Genomic DNA, 8718 nt, shown 5'->3' with positions numbered 1-8718 from the left:
CTTCTGCATTTTTGAGTGACTTTTTTTCTGGATACAGAATTCTTAACTGGCATCTTTTCTATCTTTGTACCTCAACTATATTTAAAGTACAAAATATACCTTAAATATATTTAAGGTATGTTTTAATATATACCTTCTCACTTCAAAAGTTTCAAATGAGAAACCACTCAAACTTGTAAGTATCTCTTGTATGTGATGGGTCTCTTTTCTTTTGCTGGTATCAGGACTAAGAACATGGAACACTTCACAAATTTGTATATTTTCCTTGCACATGGATCATGGTAATTTTCTCTGTATCATTCTAATTTTTGTATATGTGCTGCCAAAGTGAGCATCCTACCCTTTTCAAGTTTCATTTTCCTTGATTTAGCTTTCTCTTGGTTGATTTTTTTGTGTGTGTGAGTTCTGAGAAATTTGGTTCTGACACTTTAAGTTTATTTGGGAGAACAGGATTTTGGAGCTTCAGCCTCACTTTCTTACTCTTGTTGGTACCCAAACCATTGGCTTTTAATGAACCTCCCCCGTTAAGTAGAAATTAATCCTACATTCTCACTTAAAACAAGCACGTGAATCACTTGCCCCAAGTCATGGTTAATGGTCATTTCTACCACAAGTAGCCTTTCTTTTCACTAGCAGTGCCACATATGTTGGCAGATTCCACAGGAACTAGTCATTTCCTGCCTGAAGCAAGTCCATCAATGCATGCATCTCTATTCTAGCTGTCTAAACCTCTTTCTCAGAGCCAAAGTTCTGTGGAGACTACAGTTCTTACAAGTCGCCCATAAGGATTAGTCTGGAAGATCATAGAAAACTGCTTTGTTGACAAAATTGCAGGATATATTTGTCAAGCTTTTTGTTTACTCCCCTCATCCTAAGCTTTCCTGGCTGAAACCTTGTGCCATAAGCATCTTCACGGAATGCACAGGAGAAGTTTTTCAGCATACAACCTAACAGCGTTCTACTGTGTGTGTTTCCCATTTCCACCTGGTGCTGATGGTGCACAACAGTCACTCAAGCCTTACACTTCCTCCGTCTCCGGCCTCGTCCCTCATGGGAGCTTTCAGCACCTCTTAACCTTAGTGGATTGATATAAGCCCCTGATTTGGAAGAGGGTCCCTTTGCAGGTACCCCCCAGACCGCCCTTGATCGTATGAGGTCACCATGGAACCACAGATCAGGACTCTGCACTTGTGATGCAGAAGTGATTTTCTGCATCTCACTCAGTAGCCACAAACACATGCACACAACCACCCCCCTTTCCTTTCCTCGGACCTGGAGAGGAGACGGCTTCCTCCTGTATTCTCAGGAGTACTAGGGCCTCCCTTTGAGAGTTGATCAGGCTCCCTCTTAATTTTAGAATTAGGCTTTTCCTGGTATGCCCCTGGGGGTCTTACCAGTCCAACTTGCGGAGCTCCTTGCTTCATTCTCAGGGTCTCTCAAACCTTCTGGTGCCTCCGGTTCATCTGGGAGGGCTCCAGTGAAGACTGCAACCTCTTTCTGCACTCAAATGGAGTGTCCAGGGGCGCCCAGGGCTGGGATTTGCCCGGACCTTCCTAGCCTCCTTGGAGACATCCAGGAGGGACAAACAACTGTGGCCACCTTTGACCTTCTCAGCGCAATCCTGGATGAGCCCCCAGAAATGTTGTAGAGAAGTCAGATGTGCACGGTATTGAAGGCCAGGACATGAGAACCCTGAGAAGGAAGTTCGTTTATTATGACTGGCCAGACTCTGCAGACTCCTGTCCTAATAAAATGTGAGCCCTGAATAGCATTTTTTGGTCCCTTTTATACAGAGGAAATAGGATTAGGGAGACAAACAGTGATTGTATGCAAACAGACTTTTTATTAGTTTCTTCAGTGTTTTATCTGAGTATCAGATAGGTTATTTCCTCCAGGTAAGTTTGATTTAACACATATACCCCACATTCCAAGCCAGCTTGAATTTAGCATATCCTCCACATTCTGTCTGGATGCAACCTTGAATACACATTCAGTCATATCCTTTCTGAACATTCAAGGACTGTAGGGCCTATATTACTTATTTGGATTTCTAGAGACTAAGTACACTTAAAACAATTTTGAATTTATGCACAACCTATATTAATAAACTTGCTGTGGTTTTTTTTCTCCTTGAGTCAGTTTAGGTAATTGGTGTATTTCTAGATTTTCCATTTCATTTGGATGATTTAATTTGTTGTGTAAAGTTGTTCATAATATTTGCTTATATTCCTTTTTGTTTCTGTAAGATCAGTAGTGACATCACCATTTTCATTTCTGATTTTAGTTGTGTCTTTTTTCCTTTGTAGAGTCTAGTTAGTATTGTTAATTTTATTGATTTAAAAAAATCACTATGCTTATTGTTTATTCTCAATTGTTTTTCTATCCTATTTCATTTACCTCTTCTCTAATATTCCTTTCTTCTGATAACTTCAGATATATTTTGCTCTTCTTTTTCTAGTTCTTTCTCCCTTTTTAATATAGACATTCATAGCTATAAATTTCTATCAAAGTATCGCCTTTGCTGCATCCTGTAAGTTATGGTATGTTGTGTCTTGGTTTTCATTCATCTCTAAGTATTTCCTGATTTCACTTGTAAAGAAGAAATTACTACATATTATTTACTCATTCATAAGTTGTTGGACACTTGGTTTGCTTTTGGCATTTGTGAGTAATGCTGCTATGAACATTGGTGTGCAAATATCTGTTCAAGTCCTTGCTTTCATTATTTTTCTGTTTATGCCTTGAAGTGGGTTTGCTGGATCAAATGGTAATTGTCTTTTCTAATAGTCTTTTTAATAGAATATACCAGCTCCCTACTTCCATTTTATTTTCTGTAAAGTGCTGGAGATCATCATGGACATGTCTAAAACCAAGCTGCTGGTAGGATTAATTTGATAAGAACTTGCTAATATTTGTGAGGTTTACTTAGCAAAGCCTAATAAAAATAATATGTCATTTTATTAATGATTTCATTCTGTCACATAGAGGTTTTAGACTCATTAAATGAGATTTCAGTACTTGAGTTCATTGCTCAACTTCGTAAGGCAGAAATAAATGCAAAGTCCCCAATTAGAAAGAAATATTTCTTTGAATCCTGTTCTTTAATTGAACTGACACAAAAACCTGTCCCAGATCAATGACAAAATGCTGAATTCAGATGTTTTGTACATGTAATGTTAATAAAAATACATTATATAATATATACTGTTTTATATTAATCATGTCCTTATTATTACTATTATTATTATTATTATATTTGGTCCATAATGCTGAGTTTTGTTTACACTGGAATAACATTTCAAGAAATTTAGAATTGATTTATATTCATAGCCCTTACAGTTTAGGCATGACAATATATTGTTTTCATTTTCATGTCTTCAGATTTTCTGTGCATATATCCAGAAAATTTTTACACAATTAAATCAGTTAGATCAATTTAAAAAATAACCAATATTGTTTTAATACTTTTCCTTTTGCATTATGATAAATATCTAAGCTTTGCTAACAAATAAAATTCCACTTAATAATTTCTACATTAAAGAAATGTAGCTAGCTCTTGATGGGACATCACATTCAACCCTGGAATATTTAAACAGTACACTTAAAGTGATTCATAGATTCTATGCAATCCCAATAAAAATTCAACAACTTTCTTTGCTGAAATGGAAAAGCCAATCATCAAATTTGTATGGAAGGATAAGGGTCCTCAATAGCCAAAACCATCTTGTAAAAGAAAAATGAAGTTGCTTGACTCACACTTCGCAAAATTAAAAATGATTACACGGCCATAGTAATCAAAACAGCATAGTACTGGCATAAGGAGAGACATACAGACCAATGAAATTGAATTCAGAGTCAGACATCACCCCTCATTTATGGCCAACATACTTTTTGACAGTGTCAAGTTCAATCAATGGGGGTATAGTAGTTTCTCCAAGAAATGATCTTGAGAAAATTCAATGTCCATGTCCAAAAGAATGAAGGCAGTTGCCTACCTTTCACCATATACAGTGATTAATTCAAAATGGAACAAAGACCTAAATATAAGAACCAGAACTATATAGGTCTTAGAAGAAATCATAAGGAAGCAACTTCAGGATCTTGTGTTAGGCAATAATTTATTCACCTTTATACTCAAAGCACAAGCAAAAATAGAAGAAAAAGAAAAGATAAATTGGACCTCCTTAAGCTTAAAATCTTTTGTGCCTGAAAGAATTTTATCCTGAAAGACTTGGAATAGACATTTTTCCAAAGAAGTTATCCAAATGTCCAGATAGCACATGAAAAGATGCTCAACAACTTTAGCCATTAGGGAAATACAAATCAAAACACAATGTTTAGTCTTCTAATCCAAATGCCCTTCCATTTAAAAACTCAAGTCTCTCTTGATTTTTGTAGCAACATCTTGTAATTTTCTGTGGACTAGTCATTTACATTCTTGGTTTGGTTTGTTTCTAGATATTAGATTCATTTAGTTGTTACTGTGTATGGAGTTATTCATGGTTTCTTCTTCTGATTATTAATTACTGAAATATAGAAACACTTTTATTTTGAGTATTGATCTTTTAATATACTTTTGAATTTTTTGAAAAGATACTTAGATTATATAAATGCTACATAAATAATACACGAGATTCCCATATGCCCCATTCCCTACCCCTCCCACATTTTCCCACATTAACAACATCCTTCATTAGTGTGGTACATTTGTTACAATTGATGAACACATATTGGAGCATTTCCACTGTGCATGGATTATAGTTTACATTGTAGTTTACACTCTCTCCCACACAATTTTGTAAGTTGTGACAAGATTTATAATGGCTTGTATCTGTCATTGCAATGTTATTCAGGATAATTCACAAAGTCCCAAAAATGCCCCTATATTACATATTTTTTCCCTCTTCTTCTCCTTAGAACCTTTGTTGGCTACTGCCTCCACACCAATGATAAAAGTTCTTTCATTGCTGGAATCAAAATAAGTCTATAGTAGAATAACAGTAAGTCTAATCTGGTCCATCATTCATTCTCTAATCCTGAGAATTCTGGGATGGTGATACCTACTCAGCCTCTAATTGAGAGGGGGCTTAGATCTCATGGGGCAGATGGATGGCACTGTTTTGCTTGTAGTTGCACTCTCTGTTGCTTGGAATGGTCATTGTCCATCATCATTGCCTTGTTAGTTGTCCTTGGTGAGACCAGTGGAATGGAGAGTAGGTGATGCATCTCTGGTGATATTCAGGGCCCATTTGGCACATGGACAGTACAAAGATTTAAGTTTTTTGGACATACACCTATCAATTCTAATACTAACTATAGGTTTGAATAGGGGCAGAGGAACCATATGTAGGGAAACCACAACTGGGTCCAACTCTGTCACACTGGGGAGCATATATTCCAAAGTAGGGCCCACACACAGGGCATCAAACTCCTGAGCTGTCTGCCTTGACTATATAGTCTGGCCTATAGTATAGACTATATAGTCTCCAGAGCCCACAGGAGCCCTGCTATTTGACATAGTATTAACTTTGGCAGTCAATGAAATCCTGCTGAGAGGTGCATAAGTGTAACCTCTGGAATGACCTCCCAACTCACTTTGAAGTCTCTTAGCCATATAAATTCATTTGTCTTTACTTTTTCCCCATTTTGATCAAAATCTTTTTCCAGTTGCATTTCTAGTTGGTTCTTGGTAGTAATCCCTTGATGCCAAGGAGGTTTATCCTGGGGAAGCATGTCCTATGCTGTGGGGTAGGTCATGTATTCATATGCTAAGTTTGGCTTAGAGAGAGGCCACATTTGAGCAACAAGGAGGCTCTCAGAAGGTAACTCTTATGCACCCTATAATATCAGGCTATGATTCAATTTTAAAAGTAAAGGTTCATAAGTACAATCATCAGTAATAAGTGCCCATCAATGGACCACCTTTCTTCACTAGTATCTGACCATGCACTTGAGGGATTCTTTCTATTCCCTTAGAAATGTGGCAGAGCTTCCAGGATGGCAATTCAATATTCTCTTTGTTACTCTGTGACTCACCACCCACTGTGACAATGTCCCATGAACAATTTGAACACATTTATATGCCTTATATGTATACTGAAGGGAACCTACTCCCATGTATCCCCCATCTGTGACATCCCACATTAATGATCCTCACCTGTCATAGTTATAACCCTTCTGTGATCCAAACTTCTTCAAAAATGAAGCCAACAAAAAAATTGAATACAATTAATTTTAAAAATGAAATAATATAGTTTAAAAAACATGAAATAAAATACAGAAAAAAATTTTTAAAATGGAATAATGAAAAATATTTTTTAAAATTTTAATGTATTTTTATTTATTTTTAGAAGATACATAGGTCACACAAATGTTACATTAAAAATATAGGAGATTCCCATATGCTCCACTCCCCCACACCCCACTTTTCCCACATCAACAACTTCTTTCATTAGTGTGGTACATTCATTGCATTTCATGAATACATTTTGGAGTACTGCTACACAGCATAGATTATAGTTTACATTGTTGTGTACACTCTCTCCCAGTCCATTCAGTGGGTTAAGGCAGAATATATAATGTCTTATGTCTGTCTGTGCAATATCATTCAGGACAACTTGAAGTCCCAAAAATGCCCCCATGAGACACCTCTTTTTCCCTTTCCCTGCCTTCAGTAACTCCAGTGGCCACTGTCTCCACATCAATGATATATATATATAATTTTAGATTGCTAGAGTCATGATAATTCTATTGTAGAATACCAGTAAGTCCACTCTAGTCCACATTTTACTCCTCCAACCCGAGGGCCCTGGGATGGTGATGCCCAGTCAAGCTCTTAATTGAAAGGGGGCTTCAATCCCATATGGCTGATGGATGGGACTCTCTTGCTTGCAGTTGTAGACTTTCTCAATTCTGTGATATGGTGGTTGTCCATCCTCACCTCCTTGTTAGCTGACCTGGGTAAGTCCAATGAACTGGAGAGTAAGTGTTGCAACTCTGCCGAGGCTCAGGGCCCAGCTGGCACATGGACAGCCCAGAGATTCAAGTCTCCTGGGCATACACAAACTCCAGCACCACCCACAGGTTCAATAAAAGGGAGAGAAGAGGCATGCATGTGGAAGTCACATCTGAATCAAACTGTCACACTAAGGAGCACAAATTCCAAAGTAGGGCCCACCGGTAAGACACCAAACTCTGGAGCGATCTGCCATGACCATAGGTCCTGGATGTCTCCATAGCCTGCAGGAACATCACTACATGGGGTAGTGTCTATTTGACTGTCTGTGAGATCCTGCTGAGACTTACATAAGAATGACCCTTCTAATGGCCTCCCAACTCATTTCAAATTCTCTTAGCCTTATAAACTCATTTACCTTTACCATTTCCCTCTTTTATTTAAGGCCTTTTTCCAGTTGCATCACCAGCCAGTGCTCGGTAGGCATCCCTCAATGCTAGGAAGGCTCATCCCCCACAGTATTGTTCCCCACTGGGGGAAGGTAATGCATTTACTTGCTGAGTTTGGCTTAGAGAATGGCCACATTTGAGCAACATGGAGGGTCTCAGGAGGTAACTCATAGGTACCCTGTAACACTAAGCCAAGCTGAAGTTTCAAGAACAAAAGACTCATAAGCATAGTAGTCAGAATCAAGGTCCATCATTAAGACCAACCTTCTTCACTGGTCATTGCCCTTGCACTAGGGAGATTGTTGCATTCCACTGGGAATGTGGCAGAGCTCCCCAGGATGGGAGCCCAGCACTCCCTCAGTTGCCATGTGAATCTCTACCCACTGTGTCAATACCCAATGAATATATGAACATATCTATATACCCAGTGTGCATGCCCAGGCACACCCCCTCCCCTGCATCCCCCATCAATGATACCCTACACCAGTGCTCCTCCCCTGCCATAGTTAAACCCCTCTGTGATCCAAAATTTCTTCAATAATGAACCCTAATATATTATTAAATTCAAGTAATAGGAAAATGAGATCGTAATGATAGCTTTAAACGTAAGAAATAAAATACCTAATTTAGCAAGACTGAAATAACTTAAAAAATGAGGTATTAAATAAATGAAAAACATTAAAAATTTTTGTTGTTGTTTTAACATTTTGCCTTTCATTGCTTTAGTAGGTGTTGTCCTGAATGTACAGTGTCAGTTTCTTTTATTTCTTACCTTTTTATTTTATTTTTTTCCATTATGTCTTCAAAGAAGTTTTAGGCCAGAGTGAAGTCAAAGAATTGGGGGACTCACATATATCCGTCATCCTCCCCCTTCTCTTCCTTCCCTATTAATGAGCAGAAGCTTTTTTATTTGCAGAAATACACATAAGCTAAAGGCTTATTTAAACTTTTTGAGACTGCTTCACCAATAAGTTGTTCATATGAATGGAAATATTTGAATATTATAATGAAATGGATAATTTCATATACAACAAATATTTCAAACAACTAATAGTGTTGATTCCAAGTATTGGGTCTGTTTGAATAATATTCGTAACAACCATAGTTTTCAAGTGACAAAAAAAGGGGGGAAAAACCACAGAGATTTAAAGAATGGATAGTAAATAGATAATATGTTAGAGGAAGTGGAAGTAAATGTTAAAGGCATTGTGCTTCACATGTGAACATTTTAGATTATTATCTTGTTGGAAGAAAATTTCTGAGTGTAATCAGAGACACCATTAAAAGGTACTTTAGAGAGAATGCAAACAAATA

General features: G+C 37.4%; 1 non-coding gene across 1 annotated transcript; it reads right to left on the bottom strand.

Moving 5' to 3' along the window:
* Positions 1 to 228: 228 nt before the first annotated feature.
* On the bottom strand, positions 229 to 335 carry LOC111758963 (U6 spliceosomal RNA). The gene has a single exon (XR_002793074.1). It is a non-coding gene; the product is annotated as a U6 spliceosomal RNA (small nuclear RNA).
* Between the last annotated feature and the right edge of the window lie 8383 nt (positions 336 to 8718).

This window comes from Dasypus novemcinctus, chromosome 28 (assembly GCF_030445035.2).
Source record: "Dasypus novemcinctus isolate mDasNov1 chromosome 28, mDasNov1.1.hap2, whole genome shotgun sequence".
Lineage (NCBI taxonomy): Eukaryota > Metazoa > Chordata > Mammalia > Cingulata > Dasypodidae > Dasypus > Dasypus novemcinctus.
Note: the sequence above shows the minus strand (reverse complement) of the source record. Positions and strands in the feature narration are given on the sequence as shown.